A 19,568-nucleotide genomic window follows, 5' to 3' on the forward strand; every position below is an offset into this window, starting at 1 on the left:
AGATTTACAGTAGAAGTGCCCATCCAAGAAGGCTCAAGGTCATTGGCCACAGATAAAATTAGGTCAATTCACATTATATCTAGCGTAGCTTTGACTGCAATGATCATGCCAACGCCATACTTTCCAAATCTTAGCTAGCGAGCAAGATAAGCAGTCATCATCATGAATCACATAGACAATCTCGTGGCAAATCATTTTCAATCATTCTCATATGAAGAGAAATGTACAGATAAAACGTATCGGTCCTCATCGGCCGTTGGACATAAACATTACACAACAAGTCGGAGATCGCAAATTTCACAATGAGTGGTTTTCGGAAGGAATCAGTGGCTAACTGTGAGTGTCGCAAAGCGTCCACTATTTTTGCTTCCCCTGCCTGCCATACGGTGGAGAGGGTGTGTGGTCCAAATCTGAGTTGAAGGATTTGAAACATCTGTCTGAAAGGGTCACTTTTCCAAGCTTAAAATAAAACGTTCACATGCAACGGAAACAGAGCGGAAACGTTTGAATACAATGGCTATGCTGTCAATCCAACATGACTTCATCCAGAGAATGCCAGACTTTGACGATGAAGTTTGACCTCGAGGACAGTCGCACCACCTTCCTGTTGTAGTGAGCACAGCACAACAGCGAGTCCAAAAGTGTATTGTATGCTGCTGCATAAATGATGTAACAGCAACTACATTTTCGAACAACTACATTTGCCAAACTGTAGAATAACCACAATTCCATGTGTTCCACATGTGAGCACTCGCAGCATATAGCCTATGCAACTGAGCACAGACTAAAGACATAATACAAACATAAAATATGCTTAAATATTTCATCTGTTTCGAAAAACATTGCACTGCTATGAAGATTTTTACTGTAGGAGCATTTGGTTTGAAGAGAATTCTGGTGACTGCTTGGAGGGGGTGACTAAGGCCAGTCTTGCCTGCGACCTCCGGAGCTGGTACTCGAAACGTGATCATTTTTCGGCTTTAAATTAGGCATACTGTACATTGTCTAGCCGTGGGTCATTTTTTGATAACTCTCAAGAATCTATCATAGTATAAAAACTGTTTTATTTATTCTCCACTATTATCAACAAAGTAATTTATCAAAGACAAGTGTAACTAATATCAGTCATTGTTGGAAGATGGAGCTTCATTCACGTTGCTTCAACTTCGTTTGGTTGATTTCACCATCAAGTACCTCTTAGATGTGGTTCTGGACCTGTTCCGACCGACATTTTGATGTACAAAGCGCTCTGTGAATGTCATAGGGTCCCGTGCTTTATAGTGCCAGAAAGTCCTATTTGTGGTCTCTCCACTCCCACTCTCTTAGCAGAGCTGACTTGAAGTGTCAGGTTTCAGCCCCCACATTTGCATAGGGCGTGATGTGTCACATTTTCTTGCCAATCCAGACAAAGGAACAATTTCCTGTGCCTGTGAAAGTCACAGCTCCACTTGCATAAGAAACGGAAGAGTCTAGAGGAAGCAACAATAGTCATTTCATCTCGCTCTGCTATTCTCAGCTGGATTTAGAGCTCCCGACATGAAAACAATATATAATAATTAATCTCTCCGGAGAAGTGAGTTGGTATGAACCAATCCAGATATGAGCATCGCCAACCGGTAGTTATATTATGTCTGAAACAGACAGACGCCGACAGGCAGTCAGACAAACATACAGACAGACTCAAAGAGACAGACTGACAGACAGAGAGAGAAACAGAGCTAGAGAGACAGAGATAGATACTGAGCCATTCCCGTGCAGATTTTTTTTATTTGACTGAGTTCAACCAATGACAGCTCCCCCTCCACAAGTGCAATCTTTCAGCCATTTCGGGTAGGTATAATAACAGAAGATCTACTGTCATCTCTCTCCCTGATGAGACCGTTAATACCTGCTATTTGACTCCTTCAAATGAAAGCTGGTGAAAAGGAAACGATAGTTTGAAAAAATATAAATGGATGCTCGAAAGCACTGAGAAACAATGCAGCCAGCCCGTATGAGACACGCTGCAAAAAGTCTTGTTTCTTAGAACCAATTTAGATACTGTTCGATAAGATCAAAAGATGGTGAAATTAAAACGCCGATAGATGGTATAGTGCATCTAAACAATAGTGCATCTATCTTTGAGTATAGTGCATCTAATAAAGCATCTAGTGCTGATCTAGGATCAGTTTATCCTCTTAGATGATAATAAATATGAGTATGTAGACAGGGAGGGACCTGATCCTAGATTAGCACTCTGACTGAGACGCTTTATGAATACAGGCCCTGGTCATTTAGCAGTTGATCTTTGTTTGCTGAGCTCATTGTACCAAAATAGGTTGAGACAAAACAAGATCTAGCTACAGTATCACTGAAAGGGTTAATATTAGTATTAAGCTTTTTAATGGGCATTCCAACATGTCACACCAATCATATTAACATTCCATTTGGATGAATCAAAAATGAACTATGGATTCTGAACTTCTCCTGCAACAGGTTATACAATTAAGATACATATCACTATGATATACAGATGTAGTAACACAGCTACATGTACTGTATAATACAATAATTATCAAGTGAATCAATAAAGATATCAGGATAAATGACAGTTCAGCAACACAACATAAAGAGGGAGATATCTTACCTACTGACAGCAGTAGCAAAGCTAAGGTGATGATAGAATTCAATCAAATCCACTTTGTGGAAAAACACACTAGGGTTGAATGGAGGGTACCTGGTTACCGAGATTTACAGGGATTTACCGCCCAAAACCACTCCCGTTTCCCGGGATAAATAACTGAGAAATCGGTCAATTATAATAAATGATTTACAGTATCAGTCAAAAGTTAGGACACACCTTCTCATTCAAGGGTTTTTCTTTTTTACTATTTTCTACATTGTAGAATAATAGTGAAGACATCAAAATGATGAAATAACTCAAATGGAATCATGTAGTAACCAAAAAAAGCGCTAAACATATCAAAATATATTTTGGATTTGACATTCCTCTTGCCTTGATGACAGCTTTGCACACTCTTGGCATTCTCTCAACAAGCTTCATGAGGTAGTCACCTGGAATGCATTTCAATTAACAGGTGCCTTCTTAAAAGTTCATTTGTGGAATTTCTTTCCTTAATGCGCTTGAGCCAATCAGTTGTATTGTGACAAGTTATTACATTAAAAAAAAGTATTTAAATAAAGGTTAACTAGGCAAGTCAGTTAAGAACAAATTCCTATTTACAATGCCTACCAAAAGGCAAAAAGGCCTCCCACAAAACATCCACAAACATCAGTAAGAGTGTCCATGATTGAGTCTTTGAATGAAGATAAAAAACTTTCCCGTTTCAGTGTTTGCTGCAGGTAGGGGTGGTATACAGAAGATAGCCCTATTTGGCAAAAGACAAAGTCCATATTATGGCAAAAACAGCTAAAATCAAATCAAAATCAAATCAAATGTTATTGGTCACATACACATGGTTAGCAGATGTTATTGCGATGGTAGTGAAATGCTTGTGCTTCTAGTTCCGGCAGTGCAGTAATATCTAACAATTCCACAACAACTACCTACTGCACACAAGTAAAGAGATGGAATAAGAATATATAAATATATGGATGAGCGATGACAGAATGGCATAGGCAAGATGCAGTAGATGGTATAAAAATACAGTATAACAGTGAGCACCATAATTCATTGGACAGTGACCATTTTTTTGTTATTTTGGTTCTGTACTTTAGCACTGAGTTTGAAAGGATACAATGACAATGAGGGTGAAGTGCAGACTGTCAGCTTTAATTTGAGGGTATTTTCATACATATCGGAGAGCCCGGTAGGATGCTCTTAATTGTGCATCTGTAAACGTTTGTGAGGGTTTCAGGTAACAAGCCAAATTTCTTCAGCCTCCTGAGGTTTCCTGAAGTCCACGATCATCACCTTTGTTTTGTTGACTTTGATTGAGCGGTTGTTTTCCTGACACCACACTCCGAGTGCCCTCACCTCGTCCCAATAGGCTATCTCGTCATTGATGGTGATCAAGCCTACTACTGTTGTGTTGTCTGCAAACTTCATGATTGAGTTGGAGGCATGCATGGCCACGCAGTCATGGGTGAACAGGGAGTACAGGAGGGGGCTGAGCACGCACCCTTGTGGGGCCCCAGTGTTGAGGATCAGCGAAGTGGAGATGTTGTTTCCTACCTTCACCACCTGGGGGCGGCCCGTCAGGAAATCCAGGAGCCAATTGCACAGGGCCGGCAGCCTTGCGGGAGTTAATGTCTTACTCACGTCAGCCTCGGAGAAGGAGAGCCCGCAGTCCTTGGTAGCGGGCCGTGTCGGTGGTACTGTATTATCCTCAAAGCGGGAAAAGATATTTAGGTTGTCTTGAAGCAAGACGTCGGTGTCCGTGACGTGGCTGGGTTTCTTTTTGTAGTCCGTGATTTCCTGTAGACCCTGCCATATAAGCAAAGAGAAATGACAGTCCATCGTTACTTTAAGACATGAAGGTCAGTCAATCCGCAAAATGTCAAGACACATCTCAACATCAACTGTTCTGAAGAGACAGCGTGAATCAGGCCTTCATTGTCGAATTGCTGAAAAGAAACCACTACTAAAGAACACCAAGAAGAAGAAGAGACTTGCTCGGGCCAAGAAACACGATCAACTTGTTTGGTTACTACATGATTCCATGTGTTATTTCATAGTTATGTCTTCACTATTATTCTACAATGTAGAAAATAGTAAAGAAAAACCCTTCAATGGGTTGGTGTATCCAAAGTTTTGACTGGTACTGTAAATGAACAGCATGCAGTGAAATAGAATTGTTAAATTTTTGTATATGCTATGTCTAAATCTGGCTTCTCTACGGCCTCTGCATGACGAATCAACGCTCAGGGTAGGGACATACTGTACCGCCCATCTCAGTATGGAGCGTAGTTCACAATGTATGTAGACCTAGCATCTATCTCATCATGGTAACTTTTTTAAAATTTTGACAGGTAGGTCTACATTTGCTGCAGCATAGTTTATGCTACAGTCATATAAAGACTGAATGCACGTCTAATTTACCACTAATGTTTTTTTTAAACTTTTAAAACGTTTTACACAAATTGGTAGTTACAGTCTTGTCCCATCGCTACAACTCCCGTACGGACTCGGGAGAGGCGAGGGGGTCGAGAGCCGTGCATCCTCCGAAACACAACCCCACAACCCCTCTGCTTATTGACAGAGGAAACAACGTAGAAGCTGGCGACCGAAGTCAGCGTGCATGCGCCCAGCCCGCCATAAGGAGTCACTAGAGCGTGAGGACATCCCAGCCTCCCCTAAACCGGACGGCGCTGGGCCAATTGCGACACAGCCCATGACTGCGATGCAGTGCCTTCGACCATTGCGCCGCGCTGGAGGCCATTTACCACTAATTTAGCAACCTACTCTAATTACCCGGCTCCATCTGCACCTTTATTTTAGAAACGCAATATCTTGTCTATTTACGACATTAAAATAAGCCCATTATGCACTTTCATCTACAAATAATCACACTTCCTAGACAGTTCACCTAAACCCTTCAATAGATCATTTCAGGTTAATTCTGAAATCCATCTATATAACCCAAGACACTGCGATAACCTTGTCTTCACATCACCAAAACCTCATCATCCCTCAATAACTTCAAGCAAACACTGGGGGTCAGCCTGATGAACCAAACTACCCAGTAACCCCCTCCATGTAGCCTAACTCTCTCACACACACACACACACACACACACATAATCAAACATGTTTTTTATTGTATACTGAGTGTATCATGCACAATTATAATTAACGTGCTTTGTTTAACTGTTTGACCAAACGTTTAGTTTGTTTTGTACTTATATTCGTGGTGTGGTTTTCATATAAGCCACTTTTGGGCTTCAAAACTCTTCTTCACACCGTTTTCACCAGTTTTTTATTTATTTGTACTTTCACTTATTTTCTTTGGTGCGAGTAAAACAAAACCTAAAAAAAAGCAATGTCATGGTTTTGAACGATGTGCGTAATTCAAGTCCATATAACACAGTATAATACAGTACAGTAATACAGTACAAACTCAAAAAGATTAGCTTCTGAAAATAGTTTCATTTATTTACCTAAGAGAGCATTTAGCTAGCTATATCTATGGGCTTTTATGGTTTTCGGTCGTGCGTAAGGTGCAGTAGCCTGCATGTATTAGATAATGGCACAATCATTTAGGCTTTTTGGGCTTGGGCATTTTAAATGTTGTTTATTTAGGGTTCATAACATGTATTTAATATATGGCCCATCAGGCTCAGGTAGCATCAGGTTTGAATTTTCATGTTGATCAAAGCTATAATCAAATCCAGACATACTGTATTTATATGCTTTATAATGCTTTTGAATGGCACTTCCGGGTTTGACAGGACATACTGGGTTACCTGTTAGAAAAGGGATTTATTCTCAGGATTGAACATTTGGAAAACATCAGGAAAATATTCAACCCTAAAACGCACACAAACATACACACACCCACACATCACACACCTCCTCACTCTGATTCGCTACAGTGCTGGGTGTCCAAGGTGACCAATCCAACTAGTTCCACTAAGGGACACAATTTTTAAAAAAGAGCTCCACCTCAGGGTTCGATCTCAGTCCATCCAAACAGAACCCAAAGAAAGCCTGAATCTCTAGATGCCTGGCAGCAGCTCGCTCAGCAGCACCTCCCTCTCCCCCAACAGCACATCTCTCTTCAGATTGGTTCCCTTGTTCACCACCTTCATCTTCATGGCCAGGCTCTTGACCTGGGGTGGGTCGGCCGGCACCGCGTCAAAGAAGAAGTCCTCGTTGAACACGGGTTCCTGCTGTTATTGATGATGGTGCTCCTCTGCTTCTGCTGCTTGTTCAGGTACAGAGACACGCAGCAGTTGATGCTCTTCACGTCCGTCTGTTTCTCGTACAGGTCCTCGGCGGCGAGCACTCGGACCCTCAGCCGGGCCGCCTCGGCATCATAGTGAGTGCTGAGCCTCAGCGTGCCACCTTTGTTGAGGTTGACCGAGTGCTCACGCTGGAGGAGGTCTGAACTCGCCCCCCCCCCGGGAGCCGGTCCCCTTGCGTCCGCGGAAGGTAGGGGAGGGAGGGCAGCGTAGGCGGCGGCGCTGCAGGCTGGGGCTGGTGTCGGGCGAGCTGCACTCGTTTGTGGACAGGGATCTGCGGCGTGCCAGGGTATGCTTGGCACGAGATACCTGAGAGAGAGAAAAAATCTGTGAAGGGAAGGGATGATTATATAATATATCATATAGGGCCATATACACGAAATTCTGAGCTAAATGTATTTTAAAAACATGTACTTAAAGTGATCATCCTTAGATGTTAACATCCTTACTGTTTACCTTGGCCTGCGTCTCCTGTGTGATGGATCGGAGGAGGGAGGCGGAGCGGGTGAGGAGGGGGGAGGTAATGGGGGAGGACTCGGCCGAAGAGCACGTGTCGCTCTCACCCCCACTGAAGTAGCGGTAGGGGTTGGGGACAGAGGGGGTCAGGTGGTCCCCCGCCCGGTTGTGTCTCTGGGAGCCCGGGGAGGTATGGGGGCTGCTGGTGTCTCTGTGGAAGATGGACTCCTTGCGGTGGCTGTGGGGGCTCTCCACCAGTGTGGAGAACCCATACGAGGTCTGGGCCTTGGGGACGTAAGGCAGGGTCATGTCTGTCTGGGACTGTGGCTCTGCGTTGGTGTCTCCCCCTCCCCTACCCCGCTCCCTGGATCGTCTGTGCTCTCAATCTGGATGATGTGGCGGTTAGCGGCCCTCAAAAGGTTGCGGGTGTCCTCAGCAAGACGAGAGAGCAGGTGCGGGCTGCGGGGGTTCAGGTTGCAGCTGCCCTGGGTCTGGCTGCAGATGGTGTGCTCGGAGGTGTAGGGGCGCAAGGTGGAGTGGGGCTGGGGCTCCGGCGTGAGGGACTCTGTCTCTGGGGGGCAGCAGATGAGTTTGTGGGGGATGAAGAAGTCTGGGATCTTACCGGGGGTGATGATGTTGGTGTGGATGGAGACGGGGTCTGTCTGGTTCTGCTGCTTGTCCCCTGCCAACGCAGAGTGACCGCCATGAGAACCACGGAACTTCTCCAGGAGCCACATGCTTCCCCCAGAGCCTGACGTTAGCTAGCTGCAGACACAGAAGGACAAAACGTGATGATGTCATACAGTCACAGGTAGGTAGGAAACGACATCCCCTTGTGTCAACATGTAATTCAAACTGTGCATACATAAAGATAAGAGTGGGAGAGTTCATAAAGGCAAATGTGGAAAAGTGGGTGGTTCTCAATAGCAAACAGGGTAAGTCGAAAACAACATTAGGCAACGTTCTCATTAGGTCCATTTAAGGGTTTCGGCGAGACCTTATCCAACTGACTTCTGAGAACATTCTAGGAGCCGTAAAACATACATTAACCTCGGGATCATGAGACGATGTTCAGTACAGGTCTCAGTATAACGTTATATAGTAATAAGGCATTTTGATGTCCATTAGGTAACATTACGAATAGGTTCCTATTTGGTTCTGTTAGGACGTTATCCCTGGGACATTCAATGACCACAATGGGACGTTTCATGCTAGTCAAGGGGATGTCACGTAAACGTTCCCAGGGGGACTTTTGTGTAGCTCCCTGTAAAAGTTACCAGGACTTCATTGAGGACCATGTCAAGACTTTTTTAGGACGTTCTCAGTACTTTCATTTTACTAGTCATTGGGAGGTCTTATGATGGTCCTCTGGGAACATTCTCTGTGGAACATTGTTTTTAAGCTAAGTGGGATGCTTTTCAGCTGAAATAGTGTAAAAAAATGTAATCAATAACCACGTTTCCATAAAACCATTTCATGCCGGTGAATTACCTGACGCATGAAAAAAAAGTCAAGACCGGGCTCATGGAAACATGAAATGTCGGTACAATTTTATAAACGCAGACAGACAATTTGTTCGTTCGACATGGTGGGATCTTTCTGTGTCTATAAAATTAATTATGAGAGAAATGGCGGTGGAAACTCCTTTATGCGCAAATATTTATATACTAGTGGTTAGAGCGTTGGACTAGTAACCGGAAGGTTGCAAGTTCAAACCCCCGAGCTGACAAGGTACAAATCTATCGTTCTGCCCCTGAACAGGTAGTTAACCCACTGTTCCTAGGCCGTCATTAAAAATAAGAATCTCTTCTTAACTGACTTGCCTGGTTAAATAAAGGTAAAATAAAATTATTTGCTGTTGGCAAATCATGCAGTCTAATTAAAATGTTTCTGGCTAATAGGTCCAGGTGGACTAATGAGAAGACTTTATTGATTTTATCCGGTCCTAAATACCAAAACAGTAATAAAACAAAGAATGAAGCATTTAGGTTTATTTGCTATAATTAGCGTAGGTCTCTGAAATATCTTAACATTAAACAAATCACGTTTTAAAATAAGTACATTTAGAGTCTTTAGTTTTGAATGTGTTCCGCCTCCAGGCACTGCCTTTCATTAACGAGAAGTTTCCCGTAAGTGCGCATAACCTATCCAAGAGAGCGGCGTAATGGCCTGTATTGTGCGCATCTGTTTAATGATTGCTTCCACCAAACGAAGAAACATTTGCATATCTAGTGAAATGTACACGGTTGCCTATAAACCAGGACAAAATGTGACCATTAAGTTTGTAGCCTATTTCACATTATGCGCCGTTGAACAACTTTTACGCGCTAAACAGAATACCTAGATTTAGGCGGGACGGTCCCTGATAGCAGAACAACTTGTAAAATAGACACAGACCGATCGAAAAGAGGCGATGAGCCGACCCGTAGGCTGCAAGACAAACGAAGAACCTGTTGGATCACAGGAACTCACCGTTGGGCTGAAGTGTTTCCCTACCACTCCTCCCGATAGAAAATTGTTCAACTTCGCTCACATGCGTCTGTCCCTGTCCCCTTAATACTTTCCGTGATTCGCTTCACATGGGTTGTCTAACTAACCTACCTTCCGTCAGACAGAGTAACTGTGGGGGAAACAAACAATAATTGGGGCTCTGATGAGTCCACGTCTGGTTTACATATGGGACCCTGCCCGCTGCCGCGCTCTCCATGGTGACGACAAGCCAATGGGAGGTTCTCAGGCTGTCCACGCACCTTACTCAAAATAGGATTTAACGCCTAGTTACGTGTTTTGATTTTAACCGAAGGGCAAATCGTTGTTTCCTTCCTATTTGTCTATAGAAACGTTCTCATTGTATTTGCAAACATTATCATTAACGGGTTTATCCATTAAATCAGCCTGACATCAGTGAATCAGATCAGAGATCCCCCTGCAGGAGACATGTCAAAGTGACGGGCATTTCTTCACACCATATTCTGCTGCATTCGCTGACAAGTGCTTCTGAGGAAGTCGTGTTCCATTTGGCTCCCAGAGCAGATAGACCATAGAAATAGAATTACTGCAAAACCTGGAGTTGATGACATCACCATGTAATCCTTCATTCCCTCTTTGCCAGCAGGGCTGGTGGTGGTCTATGGCTGTGATAACTTGATGGATCAGTCCCTTGGTGAAGTTAGAGTGACATTCTGGCTCCTCTATTACAGTAGATTACTCTGTATTGCTGGGCCATTGGGGGAAGGAGATGAGATGGTATATGGGCAGAGTTGCACCGTGGAGAGCTGTAAGAGTTTCCCTGGGCTCTGAGGAGACAGACTGTAGCTCAGCTTCCATAGCCGCATCAACAAGTAAATGGGCAATGATGGGGCTGTTAGAGAGAACGTACCTGGCGGTGTAGTCCCTTTGGGCTGTGGGGAAATAAGTCCACTCTATTGTTTGCGATGGCATGTGGAGGATCAGTGGGAGAGTGTTGATATACAATGCATTCGGAAAGTACAGACCCTTTGACTTTTTCCACCCTTTGCTACGTTACAGCCTTATTCTAAAATTGCTCCCCCCCACCATTAATCTACACACAATGCCCCATATCGACAAAGCAAAAACATCATGCTAGAAATGTTTGCAAAAAAAAACAAAAAAAGAGTCAGTAGAAACCATATTTATTCAAGCAAGTCAGCCATATCAGCTATGGATTGTAAAAAGGCAGCACTAAATAATGCTGAATGCACTGTTTCGCTGACAGACAAGGCTCTGCTGATAGCCAGGTGTAGTATTGATTCACTCCATGGTGCTGAAAGGAAAGCTCAGCTGTCGGGGACAGCTTTATGGAGGCCCTAACCGTTTGTGGGCATAGTTTGTCACCGTTATAGTGCAATCAATGTATTGTTTAGTGTTATGTTTTGTAGTGGCTTTGCTGGCATATGCATCTATAAAAAAAATGCAAATGTGTATGCAGGGTTTCTAAATGAGGTCTCTGAAGAGTACAGAGAAAGATGACAGTGATAATGATTCTGATTCCGCTTTTTCATATCTCAAGAAAATATACATGAGTATACTTGAACAAAAAGGCATATTTAACTTAGATGTCCACACAATTGACTTAAATATACATTACAAAAAGTATATGCAAAAAACATTTGCATATTACACAGCATCCTGTTCTGCAGGTACATTTTTGAAATATGTTTATCCTCATATTGACCTTACTTAAAATGTTTATGTTCCAACTGAATAACATTGTACTTTTAATGACATATCACACATTACACATTTATTGAAATGTTCAATTATTACTTTAATGTAAACAACTAAAGTGTGGAATGTAATTGGGAACTTGAGGACCACGTGCGACAATCCCTCCCAGTAATTGGGGAACTTGAGGACCACGCGCGACAATCCCTCCCAGTAATTGGGGAACTTGAGGACCACGCGCGACAATCCCTCCCAGTAATTGGGAAACTTGAGGACCACGCGCGACAATCCCTCCCAGTAATTGGGAAACTTGAGGACCACGCGCGACAATCCCTCCCAGTAATTGGGGAACTTGAGGACCACGCGCGACAATCCCTCCCGGGAACTTGAGGACCACGCGCGACAATCCCTCCCAGTAATTGGGGAACTTGAGGACCACGCGCGACAATCCCTCCCAGTAATTGGGGAACTTGAGGACCACGCGCGACAATCCCTCCCAGTAATTGGGGAACTTGAGGACCACGCGCGACAATCCCTCCCAGTAATTGGGGAACTTGAGGACCACGCGCGACAATCCCTCCCAGTAATTGGGGAACTTGAGGACCACGCGCGACAATCCCTCCCAGTAATTGGGGAACTTGAGGACGACAATCCCTCCCAGTAATTGGGGAACTTGAGGACCACGCGCGACAATCCCTCCCAGTAATTGGGGAACTTGAGGACCACGCGCGACAATCCCTCCCAGTAATTGGGGAACTTGAGGACCACGCGCGACAATCCCTCCCAGTAATTGGGGAACTTGAGGACCACGGCGACAATCCCTCCCAGTAATTGGGGAACTTGAGGACCAGCGACAATCCCTCCCAGTAATTGGGGAACTTGAGGACCACGCGCGACAATCCCTCCCAGTAATTGGGGAACTTGAGGGCGACAATCCCTCCCAGTAATTGGGGAACTTGAGGACCACGTGCGACAATCCCTCCCAGTAATTGGGGAACTTGAGGACCACGTGGGACAATCCCTCCCAGTAATTGGGGAACTTGAGGACCACGTGGGACAATCCCTCCCAGTAATTGGGGAACTTGAGGACCACGTGCGACAATCCCTCCCAGTAATTGGGGAACTTGAGGACCACGTGCGACAATCCCTCCCAGTAATTGGGGAACTTGAGGACCACGTGCGACAATCCCTCCCAGTAATTGGGGAACTTGAGGACCACGTGGGACAATCCCTCCCAGTAATTGGGGAACTTGTTTGTTGTCAGGAAGTCAGGAAAATGCTGTAAATGAAGAAGACTATTGTTTTTTTCATGAGATGTTGATTATAATAAATACCCCTTTGATATCATACAAGCAAGCCAAAAACCTGTGAGTACAAATACGCACTTCACATCATAAAACTCATGTCATATACAGTGTCAGTGTTTAGGATCACTATGTTTGATGTACAGTTAGCAGATGACATGGGGTCATACCCTGGGTTTTTCTGAACAGAATTAGCATGTTGTGAAGAAAAAAATATCACCGCGGCACACGCAACAGAATGCACTTTCTGTGCGCACCAAAATGATGTGTTTCCCGGAATTGCTTTGCGAATGCCTAACACTGTAATATCATATTTTATAACTTAGCTAGCCATGTTGGCAGTAGAACAAGGTTTCAAATGATGCCCACCTCACCCAGATTGCGATTTATAAATGGACCATTTTTGGATTGAGTAAACAACAGTAATTGTGTGATTGCAGGGATGCAGGGTTGTGTTCCAAACAAAATAACCACAAGTGTGCTTGCTCTAGTTCCTCAACAACAGCTAGGAGAGCAAACTGCCTGTAGCTCAGGACCTGAAGTGAGGATATGCATATACATTTGAAAGGAAACACTTGTTTGTGGAAACGTTAAATTAATATAGGAGAATGTTACACATTTATTCTGGTAAAAGATAATACAAAGAAAAAAACATGTGTTTTTGTGTATTTTGTACATGATCTTTGAAATGCAAGAGAAAGGCCATAATGTATTATTCCAGCCCAGGTGCAATTTTGGCCACTAGATGGCAGCAGTGCGTGTGCAAAGTTTTAGACTGATCCATTGAACCATTGCATTTCTGTTCAAATATGTTGTATCAAGACTGGCCAAATGTGTCTAATTGGTTTATTAATAGCGACTGTAAATTGGACAGTGCAGTTATATGAACAATAATGTAAGCTTTCTGCCAATATCAGATATGTCTATGTCCTGGGAAATGTTCTTGTTACTTATGCTCATGCTAATCACATTAGCCTACATTAGCTCAACTGTCCCGCGGGGGACCCACCGATTCTGTAGGGGTGCTCTTTTACAAGCATTCAGTTTAGGATTGTCCAGGATCAATCAACTTGGGATTTTAAAGGAAATATTCAAATTTGTTTAAGGAAAAAGTTGCTCTAAGATAGTTTGAAAATATTTACACTATTTACACTCTCTTTCTCTTACTGGAAAGATTAACGTCATTAAAATGTGTGGCCCAAATGTTTATATTTACTTCAATGTTTACCTATTTTTATTCCATAATCTTTTTTCAAATCACTGAACCAAGCATTCATGTATTTTATTTGGGATAGCAAGGTACCGTGGATTTGTAGAAAATAATTTACAGAAGCCTAAGGCATTGGGTGGTTTAACTCTACCAACTTTTCAGACATTCTATTGGGCTGCAAATTTCAGAGCCCTTTTGGTACTGGCTACAGACTGATACTAATAGCCCAAGACCACTCTGGATCCAGATCGAGTCTGAATCACGTAAACCTGCTGCACTTTCCTCTGTCCCGAGGCAAAAGGTGTGTCAACCCAATTGTAAAGCAGTCTCTTCAAATTTGGAATCAGTTCCGTTTAGCCCTAGAGGCTTTCCCTATCAGGTCCAATCAGAACATGTTATTTCCTCCATCTTTAAATGATGGGGCTTTTGGCATCTGGCACTCACTAGGCCTCTCTTCACTGGCCCAATTATTCTTTGACGATACATTTGCCTCTTTTGCTCAGCTACAGGAAAAGTTCAGCCTCCCCAATCCCACTTCTTCCGCTATCTCCAGACTAGGAACTTTGTTAGATCCAACACCTCTTAATTTCCCAATAGGCCCATGAGTACAGCTATGGAGAGCATTTTTTTAGCTAAACAAGCTTCCTAAGGGTGCAATTTCAGATATATACTGTATGCAATCATTTAATGACTTACACAACCCTTCTTTGGTGCCTTGGGAAGACTCAATGGGAAAAGGATTTGAGGCAGGGACTTGGGGAAGACAGCTGGGAATCTGTGCTGCACAGGGTGCATTAGTCCTCTTTTAGCACTAGACACAGCCTCATTCAATTCAAGGTGGTTCACTGTATCCACTGGTCCGGGGCCAAACTCTGAAGATTATTCTTTGATTTTGATCCTACCTGTGTTCAATGTAAAACGGAGGCAGCCACACTGTTTCATGTGTTTTGGGACTGTCATAAAACTGTCTGGTTTCTGGGAATTCTTATTTAAAATGTTTCTATGATATATATGGCGCTGTTCTAGATCCATATCCCCTTACAGCCCTTAGTGGAGTACGGCACATAGGCAGCCCTCTGTCAAGAGTTCAGTTGGACACTGTTGCTTAACTCTTTTAGCTAGACGGCTAATACTCCAGAACTGGAAGATGGCGGTTCCCCGATCTTATAAATATTGGGTGGGAGATGTATTGTGCTCTCAGAAATTCGTTTTTTTTTTTAAAATTCAATACCCGAGTGGTGCAGTGGTCTAAGGTACTGCATCTCAGTGCAAGAGGTGTCACTACAGTCCCCGGTTCAAATCCAGGCTATATCACATCTGGCTGTGATTGGGAGTTCCATAGGGCAGCACACAATTGGCCCAGCATCATCTGGATTTGGCCAGGGTAGGCTGTCAATGTAAATACAAATTTGTTCTTAATTAAAGGACTTGCCTAGTTAAATAAAGGTTGAATATAACAAATGTAAATACTCTAAACTTTGGACTTGGACTCCATTCCAGTTTTACTTTATAAAATCCACTCTCTGATGGCATTGTTATGAAAACGAAAATAAATCTGTATTTAACACCCCTGTGATTTGCTGGTTGAAGGAGCATTTATTGTGTGTGTTTTTTGGGGGGAGGTCATTGAGATTGGTGCCCATTGATTCTTCTTGAATTTAAATTGTGGATGCCTTATTCCTCTTTCCCTGTCAGAGATTAAAAAATAATTTGTTTTTCTCTGTTTGGAAACAATGTAATTGTAAAAAAAACGAAGAAAAAAAATGAAAACAAGCATTGTAAACTTTATTGTAAAATGTTGGTCTGGTGGATGGTCAGTCTGTGGCCATGACTGACTGAATGTGTGAGTGGTTGCATTTCTACACCCCTATCCCTCGGCTGTTTACAGGAACAATGGCGAGGTGACCACTCAGTTCCAGTATTGCTCTTTAACCTCTGTACCCTTCTTCCCACTGTATATAACTTGTCTAAATTATGGTCTCTTTATACTTATTCTTTATTTTTAATAAAACACATTCTAGTAAAGCATATCATATTATTCATATTGTGTTGTCTTATTATGTGTGTAAAACTGAAGTTTGAAACTGAGTTTAAAAAAAATAAAACTTTTCCCCATGGCACTTTTTCTGGCTGGCACCTGCATTGCCTTCATTGTTGTTTTCCGCACAAATAATAACTTTGAACATGTGTGTGTTCCTATCAAAGTAAGTGCCTTATTTTCTGTATATTGTGTTGTCGTTTCTACTGTAGCATACCGCATGCACTGTATGGAGCATAATGTATTTACTGTTTTATTCACGTTTTCAAGTAGTGGTAGCAACACATATGATGTGTGTAAAATACTTTTTTGAAGGTTTTTCAAGGTTTATAAGCTAATGCTAAGCTATTTGCCATTATGTTTGTTGACATCATACAATGCATTCTGGTGATCACGTAAGTGTCTAGCAGACCAAAGATCTTATAAGAAAATGAGGTGAAGGGATAGTTCACTCGACTCACTTATTGTGCTTTTCAAGACAACTGGTCAAAGATCATTGATGTCAAATCATGACGTCAGTGATCTTCAGTTCAGAAAATTTGGGCTCTAGAAAGAACCCAGAGTTCCCGAGTTGGAATGAACCCACTGAAGTCCGAGATCTCCGAGTTTCCAGTTCCCAGTTGTTTTGAAAATGGCATCAGATTGTAACTATGGTACCTTTTTAGCAAACTAGTTACCAAGCAAGAATTTTGCTATAGACTGTCTAGGAGTGGTCTGAGTGGGGAGGGGAAGACTGAAAATTAGCTGTTTTTGGCAGAGAGGTTTGGAACTCTCTTTGTTATTGGTCTATTAACCAATCTGCATGGTGATATCACCATGGAAACCAGAAACTCCCGCTCATGCAAATCTGCTGATTAGAAGGTCTTGTGTGGATTGCATTTTCAACCAGCAACTATCAGGAAATAACACTGATCCAATGTTTTCACACTTTTACAGTGGTAGTTTCATCAGCTGTTGTACAATGTGATGTAAAACACAGGAGAAACCTTTTTTTTTTATTGTACTGGGCCTTTGAGAAACAACGTTCTTCTGTGGGAATTTCAGTAATTCAGCATAACAATTGCTACAGATTTCCTGGTTCTATTTAAAGTCATGTTCTCAAATTGTTCAGAGAACAATAACAAAACTTCCCATGAAAACCACAACAAAACTTTTGGGAACCCAGTTGGTGTCGCAACTGACTGTTGAGAGTTAGAAAAGCGTAATACACAAGGTGCAATTATGAAAATGGGTCGTGCATCAGCAGTTTTCCACTTGTTATGTCAGTCTCTGACAGTCACTCAATTAGCCCACGTCAGCAGTGCTCTGCCTATACACAGAGGGGTCCCCGATAAACAGAGGGGGCCTATACACAGAGGGGTCCCTGATAAACAGAGGGGGCCTATACACAGAGGGGTCCCCGATAAACAGAGGGGGCCTATACACAGAGGGGTCCGTGATAAACAGAGGGGGCCTATACACAGAGGGGTCCCTGATAAACAGAGGGGGCCTATACACAGAGGGGTCCCTGATAAACAGAGGGGGCCTATACACAGAGGGGTCCCCGATAAACAGAGGGGGCCTATACACAGAGGGGTCCCTGATAAACAGAGGGGGCCTATACACAGAGGGGTCCCCGATAAACAGAGGGGGCCTATAGACAGAGGGGTCCCCGATAAACAGAGGGGGCCTATACACAGAGGGGTCCCCGATAAACAGAGGGGGGCTTTCAGTTGTGAAACCAACAGTGGTCTTACCAAGTATGAGACTGGTCACGTAAACAGTAGGGCATTTCTGTTATTTTTTGCAGGTCACTAATAATGGCTTTGTGTTTCACTAGAGGTAAGTCAAAATAAAATCTTATTTGTTACATGTTTTGTAAACAAAAGGTGTAGACTAACAGTGAAATGTTTTGTTACAGGCCCTTCTCTACAATACAGAGAGAGAAAAAAGTGAAATAAAAATAATAACACAAGGAATGAATACACAATGAGTTACAATAAGTATATACAGAGGGCACCAACACTAAGTTGATGTGCAGGGGTATGTGGTAATATAGGTAGATACTGTATGTACATATACACGAACTGACCAAAAGTATTTGCACACCTGCTTGCCGAACGTCTAATTCCGAAATCAGGGGCATTAATATGGAGTTGTTCTCCCCTTTGATGTTATAACAGCCTCCACTCGTCTGGAAAGGCTTTCCACTAGATGTTGGAACATTACTGTAGGGGACTTGCTTCCATTCAGCCACAATAGCATTAGTGAGGTCGGGCAATGCTGCGGGGACTTGCTTCCATTCAGCCACAAGAGCATTAGTGAGTTTGGGAAATGACGTTGGGCAACTAGGCCTGGCTCGTAGTCAGAGTTCCAATTATATCCCAAAGGTGTTTGATGGGGTTGAGGTCACAGGGCTTTGTGCTGGCCAGTCAAGTTCTTCCACACCGATCTCAACAAATAATTTGTGTGTGGACCTCGCTTTGTGCACGGGGGCATTGTCATGCTGAAACAGGAAAGGGCCTACCCCAAACTGTTGCCACAAAGTCTCCTAGACGTTTCCACTTTACAATAACAGCATTTATAGTTGAGCTCTAGCAGGGCAGAAATTTGATGAACTGACTTGTTGGAAAGGTGGAATCCAATGACTGTACCATGTTGAAAGTCACTGAGCTCTTCGGTACTGGCCATTTTACTGCCAATGTTTGTCTATGGAGATTGCATAGATGTATGCTTGATTTTATACACGTCAGCAACGCGTGTGACTGAAATAGCCGAATCCACTAATTTCAAGGGGTGTCCACATATTTTTGGTCATGTAGTCTAGGTAGGGATAAAGTGACTAGGCAACAGGATAGATAAACAGTAGCAGCAAAAGAGTTGAACCAAAAAGGGTCAATGCAGAGAGTTTGAACTATATAGCAGTCGTATGGCTGCTATATAGGGGGTAGAATCTTTTCAGGGTCCCGTTTGTTCCAGACTTGGTGCATCGATACCGTTTGCTGTGCAGTAGCAAAGATCCTATAACTTTTGTGGCTGGAGTCTTTGTCAATTTTTAGGGCCTTCATCTGACACTGCCTGGTATAGAGGTCCTGGATGGCAGGGAGCTCGGGCCCTAGTTGATGTACTCGGCCGTACACACTACCCTCTGAAGCGCCTTGCGATCGGATGCCGAGCAGTTGCCATACCAGGCAGTGATGCAGCCAGTCAGGATGCTCTCGATGGTGCAGCTGTAGAACCTTTTGACGATCTGAGGGCCCGTGCCAAATCTTTTCAGCCTCCATGCCTTCTTCATGACTGTGTTGGTGTGTGTAGGCCATGATAATTCTTTAGTGATGTGGAAACCGAGGAACTTGAAGATTTCGACACGCTCCACTACAGCCCCGTCAATGTGGATGGGGGCGTGCTCAGCCCTCCGTTTCCTGTAATCCACAATCAGCTCCTGTGTCTTGCTGACGTTGATGTCACTGACCTCTTCACTATAGGCTGTCTCA

General features: G+C 43.3%; 1 pseudogene; it reads right to left on the reverse strand.

Moving 5' to 3' along the window:
• Positions 1 to 5,229: 5,229 nt before the first annotated feature.
• On the reverse strand, positions 5,230 to 10,033 carry LOC115101726 (C2 calcium-dependent domain-containing protein 4C-like; annotated as a pseudogene).
• Between the last annotated feature and the right edge of the window lie 9,535 nt (positions 10,034 to 19,568).

Source organism: Oncorhynchus nerka, linkage group LG20 (genome assembly GCF_034236695.1).
Source record: "Oncorhynchus nerka isolate Pitt River linkage group LG20, Oner_Uvic_2.0, whole genome shotgun sequence".
NCBI lineage: Eukaryota > Metazoa > Chordata > Actinopteri > Salmoniformes > Salmonidae > Oncorhynchus > Oncorhynchus nerka.